General features: G+C 31.8%; 1 protein-coding gene across 1 annotated transcript in view; it reads left to right on the top strand.

Annotated features, from left to right (window-relative positions):
- Positions 1–13,999: 13,999 nt before the first annotated feature.
- The window catches only part of LOC148281292 (innexin inx1-like), a 53,655-nt gene continuing 50,048 nt past the window's right edge, over positions 14,000–17,606 (top strand). The window contains exon 1 of the mRNA XM_088226922.1: positions 14,000–14,432. The gene's annotated coding sequence lies outside the window, so the exon portion shown is untranslated. The remainder of the gene's footprint in view (positions 14,433–17,606) is intronic.

Here is a 17,606-nt window from a genome sequence, read left to right as displayed (position 1 = left end):
TAGCGAAGGTTTTTTTTCTACCCTTGCGTTTATTTCACCGGAAGTACGAACATAAATAATCATTCCTATTTTTAATGTTGTTTTAAAAAAAATTATTGATATAATTTTTGTTGATAGAATTCCAATCGTCCATTCCGCGCAAGACAATTGGTAAATTTTATCGCCAATAAAGGGCCTAAATTTTGTAAATTAAGTCTAGAATTCCGACCGTCCGCGCTCAGTAGCTGCAAGACTTGTTGTAATCTAACTCCTATTTTTATAAATGAGTTTTTTATTGTTAAATTAAAAAATAATGTAAATGGGGGCTAGATTTCTTGCCGTCCATGCTCTCTGTAGCTGCAAGACGTGCTGTAATCTGGCACCTATCAAATGTAATTTAAATATATCATAGTGAGGAAGTTCAGTGGTTTTGTTTTTTTTTTATTTATTAGTTAGTAGTTGGTTTGGACATGTAGAGCGAATGGACAGCGAAAGAATGGCTAAAAATATTTACAATGCGAATGTTGATGGATGCAAAAAACGAGAAAGACCGAGAAAGACATGGCATGACCAAATACAACAAATACTTGAAGATGGACATGTCAAAAGTCGGATAAATCGTCACGCGTGCATGAGAAAACGTATGAATGTTGAGGAAGTGAGATTTGAATGCAAAGATAGAGCGATGTGGCATTTTATCCTCTCTGCATCCCGTTATGGAGAAACGGCGTGCTAATTTGTTTGTTTTTTTTTAAAACCTCGTACAAACGTTTTCGTTTACAAAATTAAAACGAACAACGCCGCAGCTAGAGGCTGGCAAGTGGGCGGCTGCGAGAGGCGCAACCCTCAAGGAGACGCACATTGCAGACCCACAGCCTCCTTTTCTCCTTCTCTTCCTAGAAATAGGTCCTGGAGGGCGCATAATTTAAATCTTGCCAGAAGTGCTTAATACCCTAGCAAATTACAAATGACATGAGTAGGTAGATTATTCCATATTCGTCCAGTAATTCCTGGTTTTGATTCAAATTTACTATTAACTTTTGGTGTTATGTATGTCTTAAAATATATATTTTGTAATGTACATACATAAACGTATCAAATACATATAATATATGTAGGTACGTGGGATATTTAGGCTAGATTGTGCAATTTTCTTAGAAGCTAGTTCAGCGACATTTGAAGTAGGTACCGGCCAAAACTTAGTTAGAAATATAGGTAGTTTGAACACGAACATGTCTAGACTGGCCGAATGCAAATCTGGCTAACGGCTATTGACAGATAAAGAAAAATGGCGACTGGTTTTTCGTGAACCGCGTATTTTGCGCAGTTATTTTCGTAAATTACGATATTTTTAATCGAGTATCGAGTACCTAAAGAAGTCAATATACCGGTTAAAATAATGGCAAGCGTTATTGCAAAATTTAAAAACATGTGTACGCTTAAAGTTATTGCAAAACATTTGCATACGAGTATTTTGAATTGTGACGGCAATCGTTTCTTTGCCGAAATCCATAAAAAAAAAAATTCGGTCATATATTAGAATGATCACTTCGTATCATTCCAACAGAAGCAATATTACTGATGATTGAACTTTTAATTATATATTTATTTATTAAGGTACTTAGTCCATTCGAAAAATGGCAAACACAAATCTTTATAATTCATATAGGCACAATTAAATAAAATACAAATAAAGAGAATTAAAGCTAGGACAAAAAAAAAAAACAACTACTACCTCAATATGGCTAGTTAAGTAAGTATCTAACTGAAATATATAATTATGTCATTCAACAAAGTTAATGCCGATTCAATCAATAATATAAATATCTAAGATATTGAAATCTCAAATTGAAATTGAAATAAAATAAGTTAAACAGTCTTTAAATGCATTAAAACCACTTCAAATTAATGAATTTTTTACAGTGATTTAATCTAACATCATTCAAATTATACTGAGGGTATTTAAATTTTACAAATGTGAAACATAATTGAACAACTCATTTAGAGAGGTCACGGATTCGGCTATCTCTTATATAGAACGACTCTCTTATACAGAGATTTTTCCGCTCTCTTTTAGAGGTTTTCGGGGGTAAACTGACGGGACCTTAAGCCGGCTCTCATTTCAATAGATTACTCTTATGGCCAGGTTCTACTGTAGTACTTATTCTACTTCTCTTCCAACCTCTATCACAGCATGGGCTAACTCTTCGTTCTAGTACCGAGAGAACCCTTTCAATACCCATTTGCAGCTCTATTTTTTTGCCTCCTCTTTCACAGAAGCAGCTGCTCGATTATGGAATAATCTACCCACTAATGTCAGAGACGCTCCTTCTTAATTTACATTCAAATCACGTATGAAATGTCACTTCCTGAACATTTGAGTTTTTCCTTTCTCCCCCCTCTTTCCTTTCCTCTTTACCCCCTGCTCACTTCATATTGTGTAGATATTTAGTCAATTATTATTTCTTAAAAAATATACATGTTTATCGATATTTTGTTATAAAATGAAAATATTATAATAATCAATTTTATTTTTTATTAGTTTATTTTTCCATACATATATTTACATAGAATTTTCATAACAAAAATATACTTTAAAAATACATCTTAAGTTAAGCTTTACCGTAATTTGGAAAAAAATGCCAACAAAGACTTCAGCGTCTGAGCGTGGGCCATTCCTTTTTTAATAATTTATAAGTTTATCATCTATAAATATGGTATGACATAACCATGAAAAGAAAAATAAAATTAGCGCATTCTGCTATTACAAAAACAGAATTTATTTGCAGTACATATTTTACTTTTAATTTAATTTAATTTAAAAAAAAGGTGTTTATCTGTTCTATCCAAGACCTCAAATCTACTTTAAACTATATCAGAGATTTAATGTTTTGTAATTCCTTAGGTATGAGATCGAAGGATCTCGGACCAACATGTAAGGAGTGCCTCTGTGCGAACTTAGTTCTGCATCCTGGAACTGACAGTACACCAACATATTATTCCGACAATATGTTCATATACCACTGATCTCCTCACATTGAACGGTTTGGGTAGGTAGGAAGAAATTGCCTTAAGGCAATATGCCCGCCCTTAAGCATATGTATGTAAACTATATATGGATGCCCAATTAAAAAAAAATGCCTAAGTCCATTCTTGTAGTTCTGAGATATTTTCTGTTCCTGAAATGTTGAATGACAGAGTTTCGGAAATTTTAAAATACGTATTTTAAAGTTTTTCTTCTTCTTTATTTAAAGAAAACAAAAAATACAAAATTGTTACACGTTTAGTTAGAAAATTATTGCTTGTAAAAAAGTGGACTTAAACCTAAGGTCAGGACTTAGGGATTTATTCTCAGGGAAACAACTCTTGGACTACGAGATTTTTAGGATTTTTGGAAATTGAAATAATACCTTTTAAATCATTTTTCAAGTACACAATTCGATATGGGTATGCTTTGATCAAAAATTAATTAGGTAAATATATAGTTCACAAAATGCTCTACACGGCAGTGTTGCAAACTCAAAACCGATAAAATTGGAAATCGTTTTGAAATTGGGCTTCCATTATATAAAGTGTTTAAATAAGTAAATATTAAAAAATAAAAATAAAATTTAATATTGATCCGTAAGTGTATAAAAATTCATAAGAGCCATTTTTTATGCAAATAATGGATATAACTTTGCTTTTTTAAAATAAACAATTAAAAAATTGACAAAGGTGCCTCCCTTTTCTCTACACATTTTTTTTACTGCACACAAATTGGCGATTCGAAAATGAATAGATTGGCATATCCATTCAATACCTTTGGTAGGAAAAAATATTAAAGGTTCCATTTCAAACATGACCATTCATCATAATAATATAAATAGGGCGGGTTTGCAGGACAGAATTGGTAATTTTCCAAGGATTTAAAAAAAATACATTTCGTAATTTAAATCAAGACTAGGAAAAAGTAGGGCAGGTTAGTTAATTAAAAACTCATTAAAAGTTTAAAACTATATTACGTTTATATATATATATAATTCCTCTGTACGTGTGATGTCAATGAACTTCTAAACGGCTTAACCGATTTACGTGCGGTTTTCAGAGAAATATAGATCTTTGCGCTGTGCGTGTTCGTAGATTTAAAATCTTCAATCGAATATGTAAAAAATAAGTTAGTAGCATAAATGTTTTATTCATCGATCTACCAGGGTTGCATTCGAGGAGAATGCATTTACAAAAAAATGGAAAGATGTTGTTTTTTTAACCGCCGGCTAAATGCAATGAATAGCATGATAAATAATAAATAAATAAATAAACATAGCAGTTTTGGAATATTTCCCATATTTATACAGGCGAAGTTCAAATATATGTGGTTGCGCAGCAGGATTATATATAACCGGAGTTATTTACTCCGTTATAAGATAGTAAAAAATATATAAAAACAGTAAACAATATATAGAAACAGTCATAAAGATAGTGGACAAAGTTTAAAACTAAGTAAAAAATGGAGTAAAAAACATGGTAAAAAATGTAGTAAAAACATAGTAAAAATGTAGTGAAAACATAGTAAAAAACATTAAAAAAAATATATATATAAATATACATTTAAAAATTGAAAATATTTTTACATTTAATATTAGGTGTTCACGGATATTCCATTGTGATCGAGAACGATAAACAACCACGGAGAGAAATTGTTATCACGTCGCTTATTAGCTCGTCGATAGTTATTTGTGATTGAGCTACTGAGGTGTTTACAGTATTGGTAGGTTTGGCGACCTGTCCCTTTCGGTACATTTAATTAATTAGTGATAAAATTACACAGATTTGGAATTCATCTGTTATTATTTTCCTATTCCTTAATCTTAATCAATTTAAATCTCTAATTCCAACCCTGCGATTATTTTGTATACCCTACGTGACAGTTCAAGCGTAGACCAATGGAAATGCCACCCAACACAAAATCAGCTTTTGAAGCCTAAGATAACCAAGATCGCTAGTTTACAGCTCTTGTTTTGCCGCGGTAAAGCTGCAGTTAATGCTTAAACGAATGTTTTTAATGTCACTGAAGAATTTAACGTTTCTATGGGATTACAAAGAATCAAGAATGTACCGCAGAACGAGTTCTATGGATATATCTTTTACAAAATATTGGTTTCCGTTGTCCTCTTCGCTATACTAGATTAAATTTCCTTTTTTATGTACCAACTTGTAAAAACAATTATACCTCGAATTCATTCATTAGACGTACCTGTAGAAATTATAACGGACTCAGTATTGATGTAGACATTTTTAACTGCACGTTGCATTTGTACAGAAAATTTCTTCATGGGGTCGATTATTTGGGATAGTTGCTGAATGTGCATCTTGAGTGGTTTATGCTATGTATATGTGCCGCATGTAATGTATATGTTTGTGTATGTTTTATATGTGCGTTCATGTGTGTGCGTGGATGGCTAGGAGTGTACATTCGGTATTTTTATTTATTTTAATTTATTACCTCCATGGAAAACGCAAATGTCAACAATTATTCTTTTCTCATTTAAAATTCTTATTTATTTTTTATTTTTTGTCACATTTAATGTTTATATCTTTTTAATTTATGAAAACTTAATTGGTCTTTTTATGTTAAAAAATTGTTGTTTTTAGTACTTATTTTGTATGACTGTATGTTTTCTGAATAAAATAAATAAAATAAAATAAATAAATATCTTTATCACAAAAAACTATCGACGTGCTAATAAGCGACGTGATAACAATTTCTCACCACGGTTGTTTATTGTATTTGCGATCACAATGGAACATCCGTGAACACCTAATAATAAATGCCAAAATGTTTACGATTTGCGACGTATAATCCTGCTGCGCAATCGCATATTTGAATTTCACCGGTGTAAATATGGAAAATATTCCAAAAGTGCTATTTTTATTTATTTATTATTTGGCGGTTGGCAAGCCAAAAGTCAAGAAAAGCAGTCGCCGTAGTTATTGTAATTTATTTTTTTACTTTTTGTATTAGATCATCATCATCATCATTCCCTTTCCGCATCTAATGGTACATAGGGCACTGCATTGGTACACCAATCACAGCGTATCTTGATCACTTTTGTTACATGAAGGCAAGATGATCAGTATTACGCTTCAGGTACCAGTTCAGGGACTATTAAATATTCTTGTGTGAAAACACCCTTTTGAATAAATATTTCATATCAACCATGTCGGGAATCGAACCCGAGACCTCTTGCATGGCAGGCTTACGAGCTGACCATTACACCACGAGGCCGACAGTATTAGATAGGTACTCCTTACTATTTCCATTCCATTGCCCCAACGCCAAGAACCAACCCCTATCATTAGGAATAAGTATCAGTAGCTCAATCACAAATAACTATCAACGTGCTAATAAGCGACGTGATAACAATTTCTCATTGTAGTTGTTTATCGTATTCGCGATCACAACGGAACATCCGTGAACACCTAATATAAAATGTCAAAATATTTACGTTTCGCGACGTATAATCCAGCTGCGAAATCACATATTTGAATTTCACCGCCGTAAATATGGAAAATATTCCAATGCTGCTATTTTAATTTATTATTTACTATGCTATTCATTGCATTGAGCCGGCGGTTGGCAAGCCAAATGTCAAGAAAAGCAGTCGCCATAGTAATTGTAATTTAATTTTCACCTATTTTGTATTAGATACTCCTTACTATTTTGCAAATGGAATATATTGTATAATTTTTTTATATTAGACGCCGATTTTGCGACTGTAAATATTTACGAGGAAAACAAAAAACTAACCGATACGAGCGTTGACTTATGATTGCGATAACTTAAGCATGTTCATTGTGATCGCTCAAATGCTTAGCATGTTTTTAAGCACGTCGATAGTTTGTAATTGTGTTTGAGCAACTGATTGTTTATTTGTGATAGAATTTACAATGTTTATCCGAAAGGTTTTTACCCGCTTTCATGACACAAGCAGTCATTTTGGTCTCGATTCTAAACGTCACGCCCGGCTGGCGGTCGAAGAACGACTAAATACGCGTCGGGCATGACTGAGCGTTTGGGCATGAGTTAAGTGTCATCATTTTTGAGGGCTCAAGGCATGTCTATGTGAATTAATATGTTAATGCAGTAGGCACATTCCTAAAAAGGAATTGTGATTTTGTACAATAGAAACAAACGACGCCGTCGTCGGCGCTGTTCATTTTTGTTATTGTATTATTATAATATTTACAATACCATAATCGGATGTCAGTTGCCAATATGTTAAACACTCGTAATAATGATTAATAATATTAGTACGTGACTATTGTTAAAATAAAACGAAGTTGTTATTGGATTCACAGTAATAAGGTGTTTTTAAATATTTTTAATATTCTAGTTGCTTTATTATTCACCTTGCTTATAATATACAAGGTTTATATTTCAAAAACTGGATTTTTCTGCAATTAAATTTCTTTAAATTTATCTAAACTGTTGGGATTAGGAAGGATATACTAAAGTGGGCCAATCAGGAACTTCTCAGCATTTGCTCACGTGGAAAGGAAACCACTCAAAACTCTTTAGGAGAAGCCGGCCTGTTTATTTATTTATTTATTTTATTCAGAAAACATACAGTCATACAAAATAAGTATTAAAAACAAAAAAAATTTACATAAAAAGACCAATTAAGTTTTCATAAATTAAAAAGATATAAACATTAAATGTGACAAAAAAATAAAAAATTAATAAGAATTTTAAGTGAGAAAAGAATAATTGTTGACATTTGCGTTTTCCATGGAGGTAATAAATTAAAATAAATAAAAATACCGAATGTACACTCCGAGCCATCCACGCACACACATGAACGCACATATAAAACATACACAAACATATACATTACATGCGGCACATATACATAGCATAAACCACTCAAGATGCACATTCAGCAACTATCCCAAATAATCGACCCCATGAAGAAATTTTCTGTACAAATGCAACGTGCAGTTAAAAATGTCTACATCAATACTGAGTCCGTTATAATTTCTACAGGTACGTTTAATGAATGAATTCGAGGTATAATTGTTATTACAAGTTGGTACATAAAAAAGGGAATTTAATCTAGTATAGCGAAGAGGACAACGGAAACCAATATTTTGTAAAAGATACGGCGAATCAACTATGTTATTGAGAATTTTGAAAAGAAAAATTAAATCATATGTAAGGCGCCTTTTTTGTAGTGATTCTATATTAAAATTGATCAAAGATGCGCCGTAATCATTTTCAATGTTGCCAAAACGATATTCCAGGCTCCTTATAAATTTCTTTTGAATGTTTTCAATTTGATTAATATATACATTATATTGAGGGGACCATACTAATGAAGCGAATTCGAGTTGACTTCGCACATAAGTATAGTAAAGAAGTTTGAATGTATTTGGAGATGAGAATGGCTTGGAGATTCGTAAGATAAACCCTAGAAGTCTGTACGCCTTATCTACTATTGTATTTATGTGATCTCTAAATAAAAGCTTATCATCCATCAGTACACCCAAATCTCTCGCCTTCCGTTCCACTCGAGGAGTTTTAGGCATTTTGTTCCCTACTTTGGTTTATTTTACCAATTGCCTGCACTATATTGACCATGTACGATACTACCTAACGAGCGAGTTCTTTATTACCTATTACCGATGGGATGTCGCATAGATCTTCACCCAGGCATCTGCATCACGCCTCCAGCTAATAAGGTGTTGCCAGATACGTTTTTTTTTTATTTTACTTTTTTGAGTGTTAAAATGTTGTGCAGACAGGCTGGATTTCCTCCCTTGGGAGTTATTTAGATTTGAAATTGTTGCAACAGAGAGGGAAAATAATATGGAAGTCTAGGCTTTTACAGGGCTTATGACCTGTCATTGGCTGGTTTAAGTGGCCACTTTACACACTGTGTAATATTCACCACAAACTTGTTTTAAGTCAACGCTCGTGTCGGTTTGTTTTTTGTTTTCTTCGTAAAAATATACAGTTCGTTGGCGAAAAACCGGCGTTTACTATAAAAAATAATACAATATATTGCATTTGCAAAATAGGAAGGAGTATCTAATACAAAAAAGTGGATATTTAATTACAATTACTATGGCGTATGCTTTTCTTGACATTTGGCTTGCCAACCGCTGCCGCCGGCTAAATGCAATTAATAGCATAATAAATAATAACTCTGTTGGCTTAACCCTGTATAAGTCAATGCACAACTCTGCTCCGGAATATCTAAGGGAACTCTGCATTCCAGATGAACTAGCTGACAGGCGTCTCACGCTTAAATCAGCTACGTCTACGGCGAGAGGAAAAGTTATTATTCCTCTACGCAAACAGCGCACTAAATTTAGTGAACGCGCATTTGCGGTCGCAGGCCCTATGGCATGGAATGCTCTTCCAGCAGAGGTGCGAGGCTGTGAAAGTGAAGTGATGTTCCGGAAAAAACTTAAAACCCACTTGTTCTCTAAATCATTTGAATAAATCCGTAGCATGTGAAAACAAAATAAATAGTTTTAATTAAATTACAAATTTAAAAGCTTCAATTAAATTATTTTAACAATATAATCACTATGTAAAGCGCCCTTGAGGTATTTTATTACGGAAATGGCGCTATATAAGTTATCCATAATAATAATAAATAAATAAATAAAAATAGCAGTTTTGGAATATTTTCATATTTGCACCGGTGAAATTTAAATATGTGATTGCGCAGCAGGATTATACGTCGCAAAACGTAAATGTTTTGACATTTTATATGAGGTGTTCACGGATGTTCGTTCCATTGTGATCGCGAATACGATGAACAACCACGGTGAGAAATTGTTATCACGTCGCTTATTAGCACGTCGATAGTTATTTGTGATTGAGCTACTGATACTTATTCCTATTGATAGGGGTTGGTGCTAAATGAGCTCCTGACGTCATTGCGACCTTTGTAGATCTGTTGTGACGGGGCTCCGTAAGTTAATTCTCGATCAAACAATAATTGACAACAATCGTACGATGGCCGCATAAATTCTTCAATTGGATGCTCGTGGTCGGCATAATTACAAAATGGCACCTATTGGTAGCGTCAACAGACGCTTAGCTCCATTTGATACAAAGTCTCATTGAATACACCGAAGTTCATTTAATTGATATGACTAATATGAGCGTCATGAGCTGATAATATGAGCGTCACCAAACTGCTGAGGCATTTATGAATCGATTTCTTTCTGGAATTTTATGACGAAATATGCACGCACGATAATAATTAATGACATTTAAATAAACAATGTTTGAGTATGTTCAAATGTTTGTAGACAGGCTGGAGTTCCTCCCTACTGAGTTATTATGACATAAATTTATTGCAACAGAGAAGGAAAACATTTTTGAGAAGGAAATATGGAACCCATGGTGTTATAATTAAGATGATTTTACAAGAAACGAAGACTATTTCTTAGTAATGAATTATACGTAGAGAGTGGACTTCTTAGTTTTAGAAAATTATATTTATTCAGTGCCTGAAATTTGTTTACTTAAATAGGAAATTGTTAAGTAATAATTTAAATCGTATTAGCAATAGATCCGATAATGTACTGTCAGTTCCAGGATGCAAAACTAAGTTCACACAGAGGCACTCCTTGCATGTTGGTCCAAGATCCTTTAATCTTCTAACTAAGGAATATAAAAACATTAAATTAGTGGTACAGTTTAAAGTAGGTTTGAGGTCTTGGATTAGCATGGAAGGAACATATAGACACCTTTTTTAAAAAAAAAACAAATAAAACGCATACTGCATTTATATCCTGTTTTCGTAATATCAGCATATTTTAATTTTCTTTTTCTTTACTTATTCTTTTCTTTTCTTTTCACAGTCATGTCATACCATATTTATATGCTTTAAACTTATAAATAATTAAAAAAAGGAATGGCCCACGCTCAGACGCTAAAGTCTTTGTGGGCATTTTTTTCCAATTTATGTTAAAGCTTAATTTTAAGTTGTTTTTTTAAAGTGTATTTTTGTAATTATATTACTATGTAAATAAATTATGTATGGAAAAATAAACCAATAAAAATAATAAAAAAACTCTTTTACTTCACAAAAGTCAACAAATGCAAGAGTTTAGGAAGTGTGAATGTTTAAACAGAGGTAAAATTGTAAATATTACTCAATGTGTAATATTCGGCGGCCGAATGTTCGGCAAAAGATATTTGAATTTCGCTCGCGACAGATTACGAGTTACGACCATGGAAGTAAAATTACGTAATTTTTCCCAAAAGGCTCGGTAAAATATCGTAATTTACGGTACTTTACGGTATTTTACGGTAATTTTCGATAAAAAAACGTATATGACGTACTAATTTTGTTTTTCGAAGATATAAAAAATATGAGTAGCTTTGTTTTAGGACACATGTATTGATTACATGACGGTGAAAACCAGGTTTAGATCCTCGGGTGGTTGTCGAGTTTATTATAAGTATGAGACGTTCACGTTAATGACCTTGACCGAATGCGGTATGTACTTTTTAAACTTTTTCAAAATAAAAATAATTATTATGTTTTGAATCGGTGGACTTAGGGTTCTTAGTAAAACCTTAAGTTTCGAACCTCGAAACCTCGAACGACCACGCTCATGTCGCGATTTTGAAAAAATGGTGCGTAAAATCAGTTTTTTGTGTATAATTCAGCGTTACTAATGCTAATTTTCCAAATTCCCCAAAATCTAGATCAAATTACCCAGATGGGGGAAAAACAAAGTCCCGATTCCCCACAAATTCCCCACATAATTATTTCAAGAAAGAAAACACAGTTTTGATAAAATATGTAAACAATAACATGAAATAAAAACTGGCTAGAATCGTGTAGCGAGGGTCCACCATCGGTAACTTTGCCATTTATGCACATATAATTTTACAATCGTTTTTCATTCAAACAAAATAGACTTAAGGTCTAATCATCCTCGATGTTTCGAGGGGACGTTTGTGGGCTCTTAAGAAGAATTTCAACTAATTTTGCTCATAACTTACCTTAGGATTATCTTGCGCTTTTTATCAACAACTTTTAACAACCATATATATTTTTTTGCACAAAACCGTTATTACTTTTAAAGATGATAAAACAAAACGCAAGAAGTCGTTTGCACTAGTACCTAATGTGCTCATTCGACTGTCATTATTTTCATTTTCCGTTAAAAAGAGGATATCCTAATTATTATTTGAAGTTGATATTGTGTTGCTATTAAAATATATCGATTTCATTCAAAATAAAATTTATGTTTTAATCACTTACCATCAAACTATGGATGTGTAAGCTAAAGATAAATTAAAAAATTGTAAAATGTTAAAATCCCTGCATTTTCCCGCATAATACCAAACCCCACAAAATCCCCAATCGAGTTGAGATTCCCCGCATTTTGAGGAATTCCCCACAAATTGGCAACCCTGGTATAATTACGTCCCTGTTGATTTTATAGAAAAAAATTACGACCTGTCTCATTGCGCCCTTGAAGTGATTTTCACAAAAATGGCGCTATATAAATTATCCAAACATTATAATGCGTGCGGGGGTAACGTCTGGACGTATTTGTTCATTATTACATCACATTGTTTTACCAATAGTCGATATTAGCAATAATTACTTATAATTAGAAATTATTTGTTCATTATGCTTCATGGAATCATTCAATAAAAAATCGCTCATTTGTGAATATTATGCGATTTTTAGTGAAGATAATAAACTGGCTGTGTGTTTTTTATGTAACAACAAGATCTCGCAAGGTTAGGAAAAGCGCAATTGGTTGCTACCAACAAATGGTGAAAAAAATGTTTTCATTCATTACAACTTACCACTTTTACCACTAATAGATTTAAAGTATTCAACTAAAAAAATGTGATTACTATTAATACATTTTTGAGTATTTTGTGTTTTTATTTTTTTTTACGGTTTAAGTAACCGAATAGGCCGAATATCAAATAATAGCCAAATATTCGTGGCAAGTTTAATACGTTTCTTCACGTAAAATGAAAATATGAAACGAAAAAATATCGTAGGCATGAAATTTATCATGTTACGCCGTATTATTTTTTAATTGCATTCATTTTTGCATTTCAGTAATTCAAACGGTTGTAAAAGTAATGCATGTTCCACCTTTTGTTTAAATGTTGACAATTAAACATTGTAGATAGACATGGGACAAGACAAAATTGTTATTTAATAATATTTAAGCTAAACTACGCTAAAAACACGTTTTTAAACAAATATATACCACACTAATAAAATTAACAATGCAATATTGTAAACTATTCGATTGTTGTCTGTCTGACCTAGAAAATGGCCTACTTTCAGAGGCTATTCAAGCATTTTACCACATTTCAGCCGACTTTATTGAATAAAAATATTTTATTATCCTAATAAATCTGGCAACACAGCCGATACGTCAAAATCTTTTGAACGCTCGCTCCGTCATCGGTATTCAATGTGGGTGTTAAAATAAGTAAAACTCATCGAAAAGTCGGATGAACGTACTTACAAAATTACGAAATACATCAAACTGTGAGCACTTTTTGTCCTGACACTACATCAAACTGTATGCAAGTCCTGACTCCTTGTGACGTATGCAAGCGTGGCGCGCGTTCACATGTGTTTATAAATAATGGAAGGGATATTTTCAAACTCGTTCAACTATAAACATGAAATTGTATTATTATATTCTATGGTAACCTAAATTTATTTACTAATAAACATCGACCTATAGCTAACACACAATTGTTCTAAGGACGATTATGACAAATGACACAAATTCGGAAGCTGATGTAATAATTCTTTATGGCTGCATGGTGAAATCAAATGATTACATGTGCAAACCGCAAAAAAATACTTTCATTAAATGGAAACGTAGTGAAGTTTTACTGAAAACGGTTAGTATATTAAGTTAATTTAAAAAGTAATGGATACTTCCGACAAAAAGCGCATTATTATCATGTGTATTCATAAATATAATATAGGTTTTGTCATTTATTTGAATTCTCTTCATTACTGGTGCTGCTCTCGCGCGGCAAAGTTAAAAAGCTTTTACAAAATGGCCGCCACAATACGTTTCGAGCACGTAACGGCAGGACGAGAATGTCCGCTGTCGGGTGTTGAATTTTTATGCGAGTTCGACGGACGACGGGTAGTATCGTAAAAAAAAATTAAAACGCAGGACAGTTAATCGTTTAAATATATAAATCGCGCCCGAATCATATTTAATGCGTTTAGTGATAAAAGATACCAATTCTACCGCCAAATTGATCTGTTTAGAGTTGTGTTGTGTTTTGTGTTGATGATTTCAGATGTTAAATCTGTGTCATATTTTAGTGTGGTCGTTTTGAAAATTGCTGTTTTTAAACATTTACACCTGTGACGAAAGTGTTTTTGGGTTTTAGAGCAAAGCTGGAAATATAAGAACCGCATTCTAATAAAAAGGTAAATACTTTTATGTCATCATTGATGAGGAATTCGATTATGTATTTTGACGTTTCATTCGCGATAATTTTTTAAATAAACATTTAACACAGCTTCTTACTAAAATTAATAAAAGAGCTAAGTGTTAACTGCGTAGAGTTACAATATCTATTTATTATTTTTACGATCATTTTCTAAAATATCAAATGAGCGTCCTACGCTGAAGGTACGTGTCGAAATTGACGTATGCATTTTAGAAAATTGCACTTTTTTATTTTTATATTGTTGTGTTCGCCATATTTGGAAATATAAATCGCCACACGGTAAATTCCCGCTCATATTTGTATGCACCTATATAAATACAACATATATACATAGTATGTAATTATTGTTGTTATTTAAAACGTGTAAAATATATTATATAAATTTATTCAAGTGTATTTATTTATTTAATTTTATTTATTTTGAATCTTGAAATAAGACACACATAAGCATATTATTATGTGTGGTCAAATAATAATGTACAGATATTTCATTTATAAGTTGTTTAACACGTATTTCTTAACCTCCTGCTTAAATTTGTTTTTTTTTTCTCTTTATAAATGTTTTTTCCCGTATGATATTTTTTTAATGCCTAAATGGGAGTCTGATTTTAACCTTTTCTCTGGTATTGTGACCTTTTTCATGTTGGCTTTGATAATTTTCTTTTCAGTATTCTGATTTTTTTTAGAATAAATAATATTATACACAAATATCATTGTATTGTAAAATATTATTTGCTCATACCTAGTTTAGTAGTTTTAATTTATTTAACATCGAATACACACTTGCAGTGGTTTTTTTTTAAAAAATAATTCTTTAGTCTTTGTTTTGTACAATGGTTAGTTCAACATATTGCCACACAGATGAATAACATTTTAGAGACGGTAATTTTTTAATTTTATTAACATAAACGGCAAATCTGCCTTTAAATATAGTTACCTAAATACATATTTATGTTGTATTTGTATAATCTTATACAATTTTTCAAATTCTAATTAAAAACGTATTTTTATGTGTGTTTTTGAAGCAAATACTGGGAATATGTTTCATATATAAGAACATAGTTTTAGTTAACTAAAAATCATTTTTCGTTTTATTGATGTAGGTATGTTTGAATTTTTTGACTGTTTTGAATTTTTACACTTTTTGAACAATTGATGTAAAAGTATGTACAATAATGTACACAATAAATAATACACCGACACTCCGTAACGTGCCTGTGGGCCAGTGGAGTGGCTACATCCATAAATAAAAATAAAATTATATTGAATGTACCTATTGTATAAACATTTTCAATTGTAAACTATGTATTTGTATTTTATATTTTAAAAAATAATAAAAAAAAACTTGATTTTTTTCAGTTTTAAATTGATATTTTAGTTAATGTGGACAATATGCTACATCGGGCATTGAAATGTTATAAAAAAGACAAGAATGTAAATAAAACAAGAAATAACGATTCCTATGAACACTTTTTATGCAATAATAAAAGTTGCGGAAACAATTATAACTTCAAATCTTTAAAAAAAAACATACAAAGAAATCACCAATCAGTTTTCCCTGAAGATGGCTCCTGCAATGGTAGCCGAAACGTCGGATCAAATCCAACATACACGGTATCACCCAAAAAAGATACATAATATAGAAATCACCCTTTGAACTTTAGCTAAATTACACTTTTGACAGAATACGTGCAACTGACTTTTTGTTTAAAATGTTTTTTTTTATAATTTTTTTTTTATATATCTAAATATGTTCTTTATACAAAACTGCTGTGTTATATACATAGTATTTATGTAAAATAATACTTTTGTATTTAATTTTAAGTTTTTCACATTATATTGAAATGTTTATATTATTTTTAATATGTATCTTTTTAAGGTAAAGGGCACTGGTGCCGTGTATATTAATAAATAAATAAAAAAAAAATATCGAAAAATTTTACCCTGGTGGCGACTTTTTAAAATAAATTATAACGACTAGTGTGTATATAATATAATGAACTAGTCGCCGAGTGGCAAACATGTTTGAAATAACTTTTATACACTGATTATCAGTATGTAGCATATCGTCTATATTGGGCATTGTAGGGTTAACTCTTACAGCCCGCTTGCTCAAAAAAATACGTGCGTGGCATTGTTGGGTCAAATTAGACCCCGTTTTAAATGCCGCCTTTAAGTCATTTTTGTGGGTTTTATACTATTATTATTTCATCACAATATGCTTTGAATCATGAAAAGACGTGTGGTGAAGTTTGTTGCGCAATTTTTCATGATTTCTAGTCCTTGAAATATAGCTTGATTAAAATGACAGCATCCAAACTAATGTCACCAGTGAAATTATTGATCACTGATCATGTACCAATCAAATCGATTTTATCAGTTTTTTCATGCAAATATGAAACTGTTTCTGGAAATTGATATAAAAACGCAAAACAAGCCCACTTTAGTGTGTTTAAGACAATTATTTACTAAAAAATAAGACATTAAATACTTTTTTTCATGAACAACAACAAATGTATTATTTTTTATTCGATCGATCAATGTTGATCAACATTGATCAATTTGTCTCATCTCTAACATTTTTGCAAAATGATGCAACCTTCGACGTTCTTACGAACGTCGAAGAAGTTTGAAAATCGAACAATCGTTTTCAGGCGCTGCCTAGTATGTGAAATAATTCAGTCATAAGAATCTCTTCACAACAACAAAGGTTTCAGCTCTTTACTTCACTCAAATCAACAAATGGAAGAATTGAAGAAACATGGATGTTCAAACATAGGCAAAATGGTAAATGTTACACAGTGTGTAAAGTGGCCACTTAAACCAGCCAAAGACAGGTCACAAGCCCTGTAAATGCCTAGACTTCCATATTCCCTTATTTAAAGTATTCTTCATCCCTGTTGTAATTTGTTAACGTTAATAATTAGTTAAAGTGGCCACTTAAACCTGCCATTGACAGGTCATAAGCCCTGTAAATACCTAGACTTCTATATTACCTTATCTTAAATGTTCTTCATCTCTGTTGTAATATGTTAATTTAAACAGCTCCCCAGGGAGTTGAATCCAGTCCGTGTCTACAAAAATTTGGACAAACTCAAAATATTGTTGATAAATTACCTGGTCCATGAAGAAGTATAGAAATTGAAAAAAT

This window comes from Micrasema longulum, unplaced genomic scaffold (assembly GCF_059751315.1).
Source record: "Micrasema longulum isolate JH-2025_06_02 unplaced genomic scaffold, ASM5975131v1 h1tg000478l, whole genome shotgun sequence".
NCBI classification, from domain to species: Eukaryota; Metazoa; Arthropoda; class Insecta; order Trichoptera; family Brachycentridae; genus Micrasema; species Micrasema longulum.
Note: the sequence above shows the minus strand (reverse complement) of the source record. Positions and strands in the feature narration are given on the sequence as shown.